This window comes from Triturus cristatus, chromosome 1_1, assembly GCF_964204655.1.
Source record: "Triturus cristatus chromosome 1_1, aTriCri1.1, whole genome shotgun sequence".
NCBI lineage: Eukaryota > Metazoa > Chordata > Amphibia > Caudata > Salamandridae > Triturus > Triturus cristatus.
The window spans coordinates 601,558,117-601,575,373 of NC_140579.1; the positions used below are offsets into that span (position 1 = coordinate 601,558,117).

The 17,257-nt window shown below is 40.1% G+C and overlaps 1 long non-coding RNA gene across 1 annotated transcript; it reads left to right on the plus strand.

Annotated features, from left to right (window-relative positions):
- Window positions 1-6,476: 6,476 nt before the first annotated feature.
- Window positions 6,477-11,368, plus strand: LOC146870693 (uncharacterized). Its single transcript, XR_014979027.1, has 2 exons — window positions 6,477-6,611; window positions 9,077-11,368. It is a non-coding gene; the product is annotated as an uncharacterized LOC146870693 (long non-coding RNA).
- Window positions 11,369-17,257: the final 5,889 nt, after the last annotated feature.

The following is a 17,257-nucleotide window of genomic DNA, read 5'->3' on the forward strand; positions in this document are numbered from 1 at the left end:
AAGAATAATGCAGTCATTCCCTACATTTTCATCACTGTTCCAACTTTCAGAAAAAGTGCCATCTTGTAAAGAGGAATCGTAAGCTGGAAATGCCATAAGTATCTCGTAGGCTGTTACCACCACTTTCACTATGCCAATATGGACTCTTAACAGTCCTTCTTGTTAAGTTGTTAAGTGGAGTGAATGTAACATTTGCAAGTTGAGTAGGGATCTCAACAGACTGATGTTGAATGATTTATGTCATGCTGCTCTGACATGTATAACAAATTTTCTTTTTTAAATCTATAGATATTAGTTCTAACAAATGTACATATTACTTATGATCATATTATTCTATGTTTAACACGTATATAGGAGACTCCATAAATAAATACATCTTTTATCATATAACCATTTATCTACAATTGCTTCACTATTGAATTACAATTTGTTTTTTAATAAAAACAAATAAATTAACTTGAAAGTCTGAGTTTATTAAATACAACTTAAATCTGCCTATATTACCTTTCTTATGCATGAATACCTTCCATAGACGTATGTATCTTATATTTATTACTTTGCTTCTAATTCAGCATCCCTATTGCACTACCCTATATCTCACCCAATACCTCTCTCAATATATCCTCTACCTCCACTCTCTCACTCATCCCAAACCCCATTCTACTATTTTGATCCCCAAAATAACCCTTTCTAGACTCTTCCATCCTCTACCCCTCCTTGTATCATCTTATACCTATTTGACTATTCGGATCCCCCAAACAAGCCTTTCTAAACCCTTCCCTCTGACTCTTCCCCCTACACATCCCCTTTAGTTATCCCAAACCTCCCCCTACTGCTGCAAGCTCCCAAAAAAATCAAAATCCTTCCCTCTTCTATCTTTCCACTATCTTTTTCAATCCAAATAACACACTTACGTGTCCACTGCTCAAATTGATTTTATATTTCCCTACACTAATTCCCCACTAATCCTGTTTGGGTTCCAGAGTAGCGTGCTACCTGTCGAAAAGCACTTGGACTCATCAAGGGTAGCAGGCACTATTTAGATGCAAACTCTTCCCTCTTCTATCCTCCACTATCCTTTTTCAATCCAAATAACAGACTAACATGTCCACCGCTCAAATTAATTTCATATTTCCCTATACTAATTCACCACTGATCCTTTTTGGGTTTCGAAGTAGATTGCTCCCTGACGAAAAGCGCTTTAACAACTCATCAGGGGTAGCAAGCGCTGTACAAATGCCAACCCTTCCCTCTTCTATCCCTTTACTATTCTTTTCAATCCAAATAACAGAATAACATGTCCACCACTCAAATTAATTTCATATTTTCCTATACTAATTCACCACTAATACTTTTTGGGTTCCGTAGTAGCGTGCTACTCGCCGATAATGCCCTTCGACGCCTCATCAGGGGTAGGAAGCACTAAATAAATGCAATTATAATTACAAATACACTGCCAAAAATAACCCTGTTCGATAATACAGGATATGTATGGGTCGAAGATGTGCTGCCACCAACATCCATTTGGTAAATGCTCTTGATGCAAATTTGATACTGAGCTAGTAATGGATGTTTGTCATGAAACAAAAATTCTTTGCTTCGGATCGATGGCAATTTGGATTTCCTGTTGAGTCATCAGAAAAATCACCCTGTTGCATGAAAGGGTATGACTCCACAATCCAGACGCTAGAGGTACAGGCCTCCCAGAATCTATGAACCTGTCCATTTCTCCACTGGGCGAGCACATCTCTCGACCCATTGGCTTAAATGCGGTCATTCCACTTCTGTAACTTTGATTGGAGCCTCATTCCTACGCCTTGAAAAAGCCCCAGATCTAAACACCACAGGGGAGCGAAACACGTGTTGGCTGTTCCACCTTTGTTCTTCACTCCTGCTTACCAGAAAAACTTGGGGCAAAACATAAAAATAATCTGAAAAGACAATACTTTTACCTGACTGACTTTGGATCCTCAATGCACCTTGGTTAACTATCTAGAGATTGAGCTACTGGGGCTAAGATCTGTCCTCTTATTTACTGCATCAGCTCTGTCCTCTACCATTTCAAAGCTTTCTACATTAATAGGTTAGGGGCTCTCCATTTTATGAAATCTGGATCTACAGAGTCAGCCCATTCCTCAGGAAGTACAGCACTGAGATCCACCCCTACCACAAGTGACTACAATCTTTAGGTGGAACTCTGAAATCCACTACCAGGAATGGTACCTCTAATAAAGTAGCTGTCATCTGCCTCTTGTCAGAGTTGGCAGAATCATGTGCTACCTTGATGCAAAAATCTGGGACAATTTCTGGTCTTGGAAGACTACAGCAGCTTTATTATGATGCTTTTGACTATGGTGAAATGGATCTTTTCATTGTATCTCATTGTTGATGAACTTAGCAGCTCAGTAAATTACAAGTTAGTAACCTTCGGTAACGCTCTTCCTGGTAGAAACTCTAACTAAGAGCAGATTCCTCACCTTTTGAATATTATGTCGGGATCAGCCTGGATCGAGACATTTTTTCAGCAGTCCCTCTTTTCACCAGGTATGGCCCTCTGTGGCTCTGTGCTGATGCCATTCCACTCCGAGAATAATGTGGGGAGTCTATATAGGTACCACTCCTACATTCTGACATCAGTTGCTTCCTATGCTGTCTGCACTCCAAGACACATACCCCCAAAAGTATATGACCAGTGTGCAGATTGCTTGCTACACTTGGGATCCTATTAATGGGTAGAGTCCAATTCACAGAACAGGGAAGATAGGATCGCCAGTGAGAAAGCTGCATTTAGATAGAGTCTATACCAGAGAGAGTGTTACTGAAGGTAAGTAACTTGTTCTTTGGCAGGGACTTCTAACCACAGATTCCTCACCTTTTGAATAGATACCAAAGCAGTACCTACTTGGAAGTGGGTCTGTGAATGGGCTCAAACCAAAAGGTCCTGTAGGACTGAGTGGGCAAAATGCCTCTCTTGGTGAACCCGGCTATCCAGAAAGTACTGCTTCACGAACGTATGGAGTGACACCCACATAGCTGCCTGGCAAATGTCCAGGACACAGTGGGAGCGGTTTTGGCTAATGTAAGCATGCAGCCCTTCTGGAGGCTGCTACTTGGCCAATGCACAGCGGATCCTAAGGCAGAGCACAATCCAGCTGGAGGTGGTCCTTTTCTGCACCTCTTTGCATTTTTTCGCTCCAGTGAACTCCACAAAGAGCTGATCGTTCACCCGGTGTTCTCTGGTACGATCGATGTAACTGCTCAGTGCTCCAAGTGATGGAGTCTCTCCTCCTTAGAGGTGTGAGGCAGTGCAAAGAACATGCTATTGTGATATTTTGGCTAATGTGGAGTGGTGTCATAACTTTTGCCAAAAAGAATGCTCGTGTCCGCAGAACCAGTTTGTCTGGAAAGAAGATGGTATACGGTGGTTTGACATAGAGTGCTTGAAGCTATGGTGATGAGAAACACTGTCTTGAGGGTAAGAAGCCGCAGAGGACAACAGTGAAACGCCCATAGGGAGTGCACTTCAAATTATGTGAGGACAAGTAAAGGTCCCACTGAGGCATGAGAAAGGGAGAGGATCCAAAGGGGTGGGGAATTGAAGGGAGATGGCTCTCCAAAGAAATACACAGAATGTCTTATTTTAATAATATAGGACGATACGTAGCTACTGAGGTAAGGAGAACCACCCAACTCCCTAATATGTGGTCAGTGACAACATAACAGTATACAAGCCAACCTCCAGCACGCGCTTAATATATGTTGTCAATAACATCATCAAGATAAGCAGTAGTCTTCTTCCTTTCTTTCTTTATCCAGTTAGTTGTATCAATTGCTAGCTTCAGAGAGCCAACACGTGTTTTGTCGCTTCAAAGGGAAAAGTATCCAGCGACTTCTTCAGGGCTAAAAAAAAAAAAAGCACAGAAATAAAATAAAAATCCACTGTAATTATTATTCTACATTAGTGTATCATTGCACATCACCTCATTGTGACTTGGGTGCTGATTTTCATTCAGAAGAGACAATCTTAAAGGTGTTTAACTAGTGGAAACCCATGTGCAAAGTATAAGGCCTATGTTCATTCAAAGTGATGATACATAAATGGTTCAATTCTGGTGAATGAAAGTAAATTCTCACTTGTATATTACGGATAACATTTAGTTTGTTGCATTGTTACAGTATAATGAAATTACATCTCTTCTCCCGATATGATAACCAGCTGAGACTTTTCAAATGCAGGAATCTTTCCTAGTGTTGCCTATTCTGAGAGCCCCACACAAAATTAATTATGATGTGCTCCCCTAATTGAAAATTAAAGTGTAGTGAAATGGTAATAACTCCAGTATTCATATGATACCTAATCTTCTCTTTCAAAGTTTCAGGAAAATGAAGACAGAAGCCACTGCATCAGAGCCAAGTATCTCCATGAACACGTTAAAATCACAGCATGGACTATTAGTCCATTCACAGGACAGGACATCCCTTCTATCCGGTTGTAATTCCGTCCCAAGTTTTATCCTTATTTTAAATTGTTCCAAATTCGGTTGTGCTTTATCAGAGTGTGCAATTATACCAGTGGGGTGCTCCAAGATTATAGAGCCTCTTTAGACCGATACCTGATCCATAAGGAAAAGTGAAGTGACATCTGATTAGTTTTTACCTGGCATAAACTGTAGATTCAAGCAGTTATCCTGTGAGTTCAAGACTTCGCTGCTTACCGGTATGTCAAGTCTTCCTCATTAAGGTATGTTGCGAGTACGCTGTGTGTAACAGACACGGCAGGACTTCCGTATTCTTAGTTGGAAAGAGCAATTGATAGTGAAAAAGTACTATATTCTGCAAGTCCACCTTTTGGTATTCTGAAACGGTCGCATTTTGAAAGGTACATTAATATTCTCCTTAGTCTATAGAGATGTAAAAGATGTAGCTCTTATTGCTCAGATGGTTGATTGTGAATCCTCATATCACTATATATTTTTTGCTGTGTTCATGTAATTGGCCAGATTAAACTGTGATCAATCAACCGTCAAGTATATCTAATCTATATGTATATGAATTTAATAGATTTAACCCTCTCATGGTTTCTGTGACAGCTCCATATAATGACGAGATTGTAGAGGCAGCACAAGGGAAGTCCTGATTCATAAATAACTGCAAATTGTATATATACATATTCAATCAATTTCATTCAAATTTGTTAAAACGCGTTTTCCAATATCAATATGCAATTTTACCTGCTGGTGTTGCAGCAAAAAATAGTTTATGACCATATATGGTGCATTAGTAACAACAATTATCCAAATTCATTATATATTAAATCTTTGTTCCGTAGATATTGAAATCAACTCATATTTGTTTGTATTAGCTGTAACCTCATAACTGATCAGACATTAGTTAATAAGATGATCTTACACATTTTTCAATCCCCCAAGAAGTATTGTAATCCATGGTCCGTGTTAAGTCCAGTTTCAACACTCCTCAAACTCAAAATCCACACTGCTTCTTTTCTTCTCAAAGTCAGCTCTCTATTGCCCCCTCTAGGGTGTTTAGGTTTATGTTCAATACCATAGAAACCAAAAGTTCTATGTCTGTCTTGCGCATCACATTCAGCTGTGTGTGTAGCTATGGGATATCTTGCATCCCCCTGTTTTATGGCCCTCATGTGTTCACTGATCCGGTCTTTCAAGGCTCTGTTCATACTTTCTATGTACTTTTGTTTACATTTGCATTCTATAACATACACAACAAATTTGGTGTTGCAGTGTAGTGAATCAGCCACTTTTGTGGTCTGACACCCTATGATGACCCTCAACCACCACCATTCTGTGCTGACTTAAGTGTGTTATGTTACCTTAGCCTTAATGTAGGATGGGTTTGCATATGCCTGCTTTTCTTCTGCCTTTTAGTGGAATAGTCTTTCCAAGAAGAGAAGGTATGGGATGTTGAGGTGCAGTGCTGTGGGTGGTGGTGCACACATGTGCTCAATGTTGTATATTGAGGGACTAAGTGTATAATGTTATTTGGGTTAGGTGAATTATGACTTTGACCTATTGGCTTTGACGTAGTCTAATGTCATTCTGCCTTCTGACTTTACCTTGCTTCAAACTTTTCTGTGTGCACAGTGGTGCTTGTAAGTTGTGTGGATGAGAATTATAGGTGCGGACTATTGCCTTTGACAGGGCCTCATGTCTGACTCTGCCTTGCTGCTGCGTGCACAGCCGTGCTTGCAAGTTGTTTGGGTTATTCACAGTCAAGGTCTTGGTGTTTTCCTGAGCGATTGTTTTTGTTTAGTGTACTGTGGAAGGCCTTGTGAGAGCTTCGTCAAGACAGAGGCTGGAAGAAGTGCGAATGGAGGAAGAGACTTGAGAGCTCCTTACTGCCATGGAGATGCTTGCTTGGAACTTGGCCAGTTCTGGTAAAATTCCTCTGGCGGTGGGAGGAGGTCTTTCACGAATCTTCTAGTGTGTTTATAGCTGAGGGTTGCAGGCTGAGAAACTGGGAGTTTGGATTCCGAGCGAGGGCAGACGTGTCTATCTCGGATTGAACCCTGGCTTGCTGAGCTCTGATCCCCGGCTGTAATTCCCCCAGTCAGAAGTGGGCAGTGTATGCACCAGGTGATGTATTGAGTTGTGTGGTTCTTTGATCATTGGAGGTGTTTTCTTTGTGGTGTGGGAGGTGCACATCCAGAGTACTCCTCTGTTCTCTATATATGTATATCTTTCTGATCTCTTGCAGGACGTCCAGTGTACCTTATCTTATATCAGTTATTGCTTGTTTATTAATCAGTATTATAGTTTGCTCAGTTATTGATTCATGCCTTTAGATTATGAGTTTGCTACATATATTTGAATCTTATGCATTTGGTATCTGAGACAGCTTTTGTTTAGAGAGTATTATGTAATAAACCCCAAGCCTTATTCTAAAAGTGATAGAGTCTTTGCATTTTGTTATTTGCCTCCCAGGTGGGAGTGCAGGGATTGGGTGTGGCTTATTGGTGAGAAGCTACATTCAAAACATTTTGGCGTAGTCGGTTGCAGGATCTGAACATTGATTTAAAAGGGGAAGATATGTTTTTTTAGGTTTTTTTTTAGAAATTGAAAGCAGACTCTTGGATATCAATTGATTTATTTGCATGGCGGTAGCCCATATGATGTGCTGGCTCATGAAGTGAGCTAATTGTGCTGAGTTAGAATTGGTGTGTGTGTGTTTAAGTGTGTTTTGTAAAAAGTGCTTATAAATAGCTTGCTACGTGAGGCAGAAAGGGATGGATCCCTTTCAAGTGTTTGTTAAGGAATGAATATCAAATGTTTTCAGTTGCAAAGTGAATGTAAAATGTCAGAGCATAACTCTGAAGCGTCGGACTCCTTCGAGTTTAAAGACTCCGGAGTTGCGATGAAGGGTGTTAATCAGCAGGAGATTAATGACATTTTAGACAGAGACAGCTGTGTTATTTTAAATGTGTTGGTTAATATGCATCAAACATGTGAGCATTTGCTAACAGAACGTAGTGAGTTGAAAACAGAGCTAGTTGATGCCCAGTTTGAAAATATATCTTTGAAGACAGAATTAAACGTGTACCAGGCTGTGAAGCTGTTTACTTTGACCAGCCAGAATGATTCAGATGTGATAAATGTTACAGAGAATGCAGTCAGTCTACGAGCTACACAGACGGTTTTAATTAATTCTTCTGAGGAGCTTTCTCAGCCAGAAAGGAATGTGCATGAAAGTAAACAGACTAATGTTTTAGGCTTAACGGTCACCGATTGCGGACATAAATTAGACATTACAGTGAATGATACATTTTGCTTCGAAAGAGAAATGCAACAATATGATTTTGGATGTGAACAGCAGATTGTGTACAATGGTTACAGGAAAGTGCAGGGAAATGAAAGGTTACTTTTAAATTCAGATGCTGGACAAATGTTGTGCTTTTGCGCACCAACAGATACTGGACAGAACAGAGTTAGAGAAAATGTGGTTTGCCTATGGGAGATTGCAATGGTTATTAAGTGGCATGTACAGACAGAAAAACAGTTTGCACAGGATTTGATAGAAAGTCCTGAAGTGGAGTTTGAAACACAAGATTTCCCAGTGAAGGTGCTCTATGTTATAAAGGAAATGAATTTGAAACAGTACAGAATGCCAGATGGGCGTGAAGGGATCAGTGAGATCATTCAGGGCTTGACAGATTGAGGTGGTGACCCTAATTGTGTAGCATGTGTGAAATATACCTTCTTTGACTGATGCTGTCCCAGATATTGTTACAGAAGTAGCATGGGACTTGATATGCGACTTTTGATATTGCCAATGCTTTTTTCTTTTTGATATGTCAAGATCAGTTTAGGTTTTTTTTTCATGAGGTGATAGACTAATGACAGTTAAGAATTTGCTTGAATTCGTTAGACAGAATGGGGGAGCATTTTCAGATTAAAGAATGTGAAGTCTTCCTTGAGGTAAGGAGTGGTTAAAGCTGTTTTTCCTCTCAGACATGTAAAGAGTTGTTCTGGGAGTGGGTCATTTGAAAGCGTCTTTCAGATTGATGTTTGGGAGGCTTGCAGTGAGATCATCCAGCAACGCTGAGAAGATCTCAGGCTTTCTGTGATGACTTAGGAGGAATTCCTACGGGAGGGGTCATCCCAGCTCCTCTCCCCAGTAGAGAGAGTCACAGAGCAGATAGGTACAGAGGAAAGTTGGCAGCAGGAGTTCAGAGCACGTTGACCTTGAAGAGATAAGGTGCGAGCTAGAGACAGCCGGAGAAGTCTCTGCTTGTTATGTTTGTCAAGGGGCCATTTAGTGTCCGCAGAGATTTGTGAAGGGGGGCAGCACCTGTGAGGGGTGCAGTGAGAGAAGTGAGAGAAGGAGACTGCCCCAGCCCTTCTTGCTGTGTATAGAAAAAGAGAGATTTTACCAAGAATTCAGAGGCTAAAGTGTTGGTAGTATACTTAGACAATTCCCCAGAGCTGGAGGAGACCTATGTAGACAGAAATTAAAATATTGTATTTTTAGAAATGCAAGACGGAAGAAGTGTACTTTTGAAAAATGTTTTTTGCAAGAAGAGTGATGCTTGTTTCTTTTTCAGATTCGCCCAGTTCTCCGCGTGTGAGTGGGACTCCATTCTCCCGTGTGATTGGGGCCCTCCCTCCCCCCCCTCCCCTCTCCCCTTCCCCCCCTCCCCTCTCCCCTTCCCCCCTCCCCCCCCAAGCCTGGAGTGATCGCCAGACCAGACGGTGGCGGCTGATGCCTGTAGCTGACCAGAATGGATGGGGTCCTCCCTTGCCAAGGAGATAAAGATGTAGATATATACCAGAGAGCCTGATGGACTGCTTTTTTCCAAGCAAAGAGGGATCAGCAGCGTGTGGAACTGTTTCCTTCACGTGAAGCCAACTTTACATGCATGAAGGCTGTGTGTCTTTCACACAGGGTACCTGCTTGTGTGACAGTGAAGACAAAACAAAAGAGGGAACTACAGGATGTGCTTTGCCAGAACTGTTTTATCAACGTGGAGTTCAGATGCGATGGGAGACGGCTGTGTGTTTTGTCACACCGAAGGACTGTTTTTTAATTTTAGAGAGAAAAAACCGATAGAGACACTTTGCAGCGATCAGAGTAGATATTTTCTAAGTTTGTGAACAGTAATAACCTGTAGCTGTTGCTACAATATATGAGTTTGGCAGTGGAGTTTCCAGTTTAACCATTAGAGGCATTAGGAGCATTCAAAAGCTTGATTCATTTATTTTGTGTATTCATGTAAACATGTATCCAGATATCTATGAGCAATTTCTAGATGCACCTGAGTTATTGCTTCTACATGTATTTAGAGAATGCAGACTTTATTTGCTCTAAAGTGATTATCATATACTTTTGATGAGTTTTTCAGTTTTACACTGGAGTATTTTGATCATAGTTGCTTTTTAGTCATGATTTGTTTTGAATTATGTATTTTTGTGTAGCGACTTCAACACATGAGTTGCTGTTTCAACATGTGCTTTTTAGTAGTTGTGACTTTTAATTTAGAAATGTGGTTTTAAATGATTTTGCTTCAATTGAGATATGCAGTGATTTAATGATAGTTTTGTTTTTTTCGTTATGATATACAGTTGCTATTTGCTTTGCAATGATTTCATTTTTGCAGTTCAGAGATGCAGTGCTTCATTAGATTTTGTTTTTGACATATGTGAATGGTGATGATCAAGGGTCATGGGGTGCAATGTAGTGAATCAGCCACTTTTGTGGTCTGACACCCTATGATGACCCTCAACCACCACCATTCTGTGCTGACTTAAGTGTGTTATGTTACCTTAGCCTTAATGTAGGATGGGTTTGCATATGCCTGCTTTTCTTCTGCCTTTTAGTGGAATAGTCTTTCCAAGAAGAGAAGGTATGGGATGTTGAGGTGCAGTGCTGTGGGTGGTGGTGCACACATGTGCTCAATGTTGTATATTGAGGGACTAAGTGTATAATGTTATTTGGGTTAGGTGAATTATGACTTTGACCTATTGGCTTTGACGTAGTCTAATGTCATTCTGCCTTCTGACTTTACCTTGCTTCAAACTTTTCTGTGTGCACAGTGGTGCTTGTAAGTTGTGTGGATGAGAATTATAGGTGCGGACTATTGCCTTTGACAGGGCCTCATGTCTGACTCTGCCTTGCTGCTGCGTGCACAGCCGTGCTTGCAAGTTGTTTGGGTTATTCACAGTCAAGGTCTTGGTGTTTTCCTGAGCGATTGTTTTTGTTTAGTGTACTGTGGAAGGCCTTGTGAGAGCTTCGTCAAGACAGAGGCTGGAAGAAGAGCGAATGGAGGAAGAGACTTGAGAGCTCCTTACTGCCATGGAGATGCTTGCTTGGAACTTGGCCAGTTCTGGTAAAATTCCTCTGGCGGTGGGAGGAGGTCTTTCACGAATCTTCTAGTGTGTTTATAGCTGAGGGTTGCAGGCTGAGAAACTGGGAGTTTGGATTCCGAGCGAGGGCAGACGTGTCTATCTCGGATTGAACCCTGGCTTGCTGAGCTCTGATCCCCGGCTGTAATTCCCCCAGTCAGAAGTGGGCAGTGTATGCACCAGGTGATGTATTGAGTTGTGTGGTTCTTTGATCATTGGAGGTGTTTTCTTTGTGGTGTGGGAGGTGCACATCCAGAGTACTCCTCTGTTCTCTATATATGTATATCTTTCTGATCTCTTGCAGGACGTCCAGTATACCTTATCTTATATCAGTTATTGCTTGTTTATTAATCAGTATTATAGTTTGCTCAGTTATTGATTCATGCCTTTAGATTATGAGTTTGCTACATATATTTGAATCTTATGCATTTGGTATCTGAGACAGCTTTTGTTTAGAGAGTATTATGTAATAAACCCCAAGCCTTATTCTAAAAGTGATAGAGTCTTTGCATTTTGTTATTTGCCTCCCAGGTGGGAGTGCAGGGATTGGGTGTGGCTTATTGGTGAGAAGCTACATTCAAAACATGCAGTTAATATTTGCTTCTACTGCATAAGTCTTGTTGGTGGGGCCCATAAATTGTCTCTTTTTTTCAAAGCCCATTTGCACATTGCACAATGTCCACATTTATGAAAACTTAGTGTATGTGATGTAAGCAAGTGTTCCTTCGGAGTCATCCTTGGGTAACTTGGACTTAAAAGGTTTTGATGCATCTACCCCTACGATAGGTGATATCAGGCCTAGATGATGTGAATCCTTCAAGTGTCTTGTCCGCATGAAATGTGTGCCAGTGTTTTTTCATGCTCTGTACCAGTATATTAGATATTTTCGTGTAGTCTGTGACAAGACGAACTTTTTTAGTTTGCTATTTTCTCTATGTCTTCTCTTTGAGAGTATCCATTCTATTGACCCTAGCAATCTTGTTCATAGCACTCCATAGGGTGCCTTGGCATATCCTCTCCTTTTAAATCTGGATTCCATTTCTTGTATAGTGTAGTGTTAGATGCACTACTATGTATTGAGACCACGTGATGACCTTTGACCACCATTATTTAATTTGACTTTTGGTGTTTTACTGTACCCTAGCTTGAATGTACGGCATCATTTATCCTGCATTTGCCTTTTTCCTTGAAGATTTCTTTCGTGTCTTCTTGTAACTGCGGAGGGAGAGAGCTTTCACAGGGTAGAACGCCTTGGCAGGAACAGAACGTGTGGAATGTGCAATGAAAGCATGAGAGAGAGAACGAGGTGTGGAAAGTACTTCTTGGTCTCGAAATGCAGTGATTTAGGCAGTGGTGCACAAATGTGCATTGGGAAGTATTATGGAGTTCTTACTATTGGCTTTGACATTCCCTCATGCCATCTTGAATTCTGATTCTGTCAAGCTCGAGCTTTGCGCACAGGCATGCCCCAAGGTTACTCAAGTTGTTTAGGCTATTCACGCTCAAGGTTTTTGTTTTTAGAGATTGTTTTCTGTACTTTCGCAAGCTTTGTTTAGATAAGGGCTGGAATAAGCGAGAGCGCAGAAGAAACGTAAGAACTCTTTTGCCTTTGGAATGCTTGCATGGAGAGTGGCCAACTCCAGTAAGTTTCCTTGGCACAGAGGAGGGCCTCTCGGAAACTTCGAGTGTGCTTTGAGATTATAAAGCTGGGGTTTGGTGACTTGGAGACCGGGATTTGGGCCTGAAAGGCAGACGAGTCTTCAGTGCTGGAACCTGGCTTGCCGAGTCTCTTAACCCAGGCTGTGAATCCCCAGTCTGGAGTGGGCTAAGATGCAGTGTTTGCAGCCAGTGAGGTGTTTTCTTTGAGTATTGACTTTGTGATGTGTGAGTGTGTCTGTGCACGTTCAAGTCTTTAGTGGTTGTAATCATTGGATGTATTTAGTGTATATATAGCTTTCTGATTTCTTGCGGTGGACGTCCATTATATTATTCTCTGCTTGCAATTCATTTCATGTACTTTATTCCATGCATTTAACTGTTGCATTTGCCTACTTGAAAAGTGTGATATTATTGCTTGTATATACATATATCCATATACATTTAAATGTTGTTCATTTGACACCTGGAAAAGCCTTTCTGTTAGAGAGTGTTGTACAAATAAAAACCCCATGACTTATTCTGAAAACAGTCTTTTGATTTGTTTAATTGTATAAGAGATAAATCCCTTTGGTGGTGTTTTTATTGCTTCGCCGTGTTTGTGCCTCCATGTGGGAGGGCGGTATTTTCCATTATTTGGGAGGGCGAAGCAATACATTTACACTCCTTAAAATCTGGTTCAAAGCTACAGTTTCATCTGGCTCGGACTTGTTCACCATAAGGAATAGCCCTAATTTGGTGTTTGGGGCGTGCACTTGATGCATTGCATGCAGTCGGTTTACATTGTAGTCTGCTATGAATCTTACTATCAAGTATATAGCGTTCCACATCCAGAAAAATAACACTGTTCTGACTGTGCTGGAAGGTGAATCTAATATTCGACTCGTTATTCAGATGTTAAAAAAATTCACGCAGCTTCTCTGTCGTCCCTGTCCATATTATCATACAATAGTCTATGTATCTCCACCAGTATAAAATTGAATCGTTCCAATCAGTACTCTTTGTGCTCCAGATACAATCCTCCTCCAGCCAACCCATAAAGAGGTGGGCATACGAGGGAGAGAATCTGGAGCCCATGGCAACCCTTGGGTCTGTCTATACCATTGATCCTTAAATAGAAATACATTATTGTTTATTATCATTTCAGTCATTTTGGTGCGATCCCACAGGCTTGCTGATCTGGTATTAAGTGTGTGTATTAAAGAATACAGTCCCAGGTTGTGTTTAATACTAGGTTATAAGGCAGTTACATCCAGTACCACCAGTGTCATGTTCTCTTTCCAGTTTATGTCTGTCAGTATACTCAGAATATGTTTTGTGTCTCTAATGTGAGGGGGTAAGTTGTTTACTAAGGGTTGCAAGAAGATGTTCACATATTCAGAGAGTCTCTCTGTGGGCCCCCATCCCTGATACTTTAGGTCTACCCGGTGGGAAGGGGAGATCCTTGTGTATTTTAGGGACTGTATACAAACATGTGTATTAGGGTGTTCTACTCTTAAATATGTGTATTCGTGGTCATCCAGTAGACATAAGTCATGCCATTGTTTTAGCGAATGGTTGATACAATCTGTCAGGGCACATATACGATTTGACATTACACTCTTATAACAGTTGGAGTTACTTTAAAAATCCAAGGAAAGCTTCAGGCAATGGACTTTAGCAAAAAAGCACCTCACAACTGTGCTACAGTCTTATTAAGAGAATAGTTTGTGCACTCTTCTCAGCACCTGTTGCCTTTTGGCGCCGCTGATCACAGATTCCAAAATATTTTACATATAGAGCAGTGCATGTGAACAAAAAGAACGTATTCAGTCTTTTTATATTTCTTTCAGTCCTTTATTTTCAATTTCACACGAAGTTTCATAAAAAAGCAGCCAACGCGTTTCGATCAGTTCGGCACATAGCCAAGAGAACTTCTTCAGGGCTGCGAACGAAGAAACAAAAAACATGTATAAGACAAACATATAGTGTGACATGACTGACGGACAGAATCATAAATTACAAGAGTGTCCTAAACTTACTCAAAAACAACAGATCATATAACTATGACAAACAATACTATGACAATGTAACATTAAACAACATTTAAAAAACATTCATTGTTTGTATACAAAAAGGTCATCTATTACTTTAAAATGTATGACAAAATGGTTTTAACAGTTTATATCAATTCTTTTAATACATACGCCATGGACATTTCCTATACTATGGTAATTATATTCACCGATTCCCAAAAATACAAGTGATTTCTGAGAAGCTAAACCTAAGGAGAAACTAACAAAAAGAGGGAGTAAACCAAAAACTAGGAATGAGATGCTAAATAAAATGGAAACAAAGCACAGCTAAGCAAAAACTAATGATCAACCTCACCTTTGTGAATCACACAAACCAACTTAAAAGTCCTCTGCGTTACTCAATTCACATGCCGGGCCCAATAATCATTCGCCCGAAGTCTATCTTCAGACCAGCGTCTAAAATAAATTAATGTATGATGCCATTAATAGAGTCTTGATAAGTGTGATAATTACGTACCCCAATTTTAGACATAACACGTCATTCTGGAATAACACAAAGAACCGTTTTCTAAAGTTAACCCTGAACGTCATAGCCAATGTATAACCTATCACACTCTCAAACTTACCAAGTCGAATCGATATATAACAGTAGTTTTATAAAAGGTCAAAAGGATAAATGCCTTCAATCCCCAGTTGGGTGGTCTCCACCTGACAATAGAAATAAATATAAAAACCATTACTAAAAGTGAAAAGGTCTTAATCACAAACATCTCAGTGTATATTGTACATCGCTGACCACATTGTCTCACTTTACTATCTACATTACCTTTAAGTATATTTGAAAATTAAAATTCAAGATACGCGGAACAAAAATTGCAGCAAACTCGTTTTAATTATAAACTTGCAAAGGCCAGGATTTCGAGATATTTGAAATCATTACGAGCATAAACTTAATACAGCAAGCAAAGTCAATTTTACCCAGTGTAGCAGCGTTGAATTAGAGTAAGCTTCACTAACTAACTTCAACGTAAACTGAAGATTTAGAGACTAGGTACAGTATTTGTTTTAAGAGCTAGAACTCGTGTAACAACATCAAGTTGACATCAAGGGGAGAGGAGTTGGCCTAATGGCTAGGGCGCTCGACCTCGGACCTGGAGGACTGGGTTGGAGTCTCGGTAATGACGCTGAATATCCTGCGATTCTGGGCAAATGACTTAATCTCCCCGTGCCTAACAAAGAATGAATGGGTGTCCTAATGCAACGTAACTGGTGCTATGTAAAGCGCTATGATACTTGATTGGATTCGGGTCAAGTTCGCGCTATATAAAACTCGGCAAAAAAAAATATATATTTGTCGCAAATTGAAGTAAAAAATGTTGACCATACCAATGCGTTCTATAAATAACTTAACAGACATCGATATGAATAGCAAAGATCAAGCGCCCAAAGTACGCTGAAAGAAAGTTTAAAGACTCAAACCATCCAGAGAACCTCACCTTACTAATTGGTCGTCTAAGCCTTCCTGCCAGCACCCAATACAGTGCCCAAAATAGGCTGAGAAAAAGTTTTAAAAAAACCCAAACACTCCAGAGAGCCTCACCTTAATAAGCGGTTGTCTACGCCTTCCTGTCAGCACCATCCGCGGGTAGAGTTACTCGGCACCATATTGCAACCGGCTTTAAATACCTTGAAAAACAGAGGAGAACAAGCTGCACCTGTACCTTCTGGCAGCTAGAGTGCTCGACGCTAGGCATTCAATTTAAAAAGGGATCGCCATATTAGAAAGGCTAAAAAAACCTTCAGTATCAAAGACGGACAACAACTTGTTTGGTGCGTTCAACGTAGAAAAGCAAAGGCGATATTGGAATGGCTAAAATAAATGAAATAGCGACGACGGACTTTAACTTATTGGGTGCCGTTTACAAATGATAAAAAGGAAAACAGAAGCTAGAATGTTCTTAAGGCCCGATTTCACCAACGAAAAAATAAAAAATAATAATAAATTAATATCTATTTGCAAATCTTTTTGTAAGTAATAATACTGACCTCATTTCAGATTCCAGGGTCAAACTACTCGTGCCTAGAATTGTTCCACGTAATCTCCCCAAACAACACCGCCATATTTGAAGGGTGTTAAAATTATAACTAAGACCACCCAGAGCGGCGTTACCTTGACGGGCACCATTTTGGAGTGGTTAAATATACCTAAGAACAATGTTAAAAAATAAATGAATACCAACAGCTAGTATTCACCTATCTGAGTATAATTCCAATTAAATTCACATACCATAGAATCGCACAAACTTCATTATAAAAGAGTGCCTGGTCACAAAGTAAATACACCAAAAAATAAAAATACTAAACCAATAAGATCAGTATTTCGGCACAACGCTCAAATAATATTAAAGAAACACAGAAAAACGATTGTCCAAATATTCACAAAAATCAGAACCAAACTACAAATATTGTATCTCCATCGCATCAAACATTCCAATTTGGGGTTTAGTATAGGACCAAAAAAACTAAAGGTAAATTGAATACTAATCAAAATTGATAATATCAAAAACAGTGGAGGAGGATAGAAAAATATTGCATTGTGTATAGCATATCTTTAAAGATTTACAGCACTACAAAAATACACAAAAATATGCGACAGCAACTTAAGAAAAGGGTCAGTTAATGTGTCATATACGAAGGAAAGATGGAATTAGA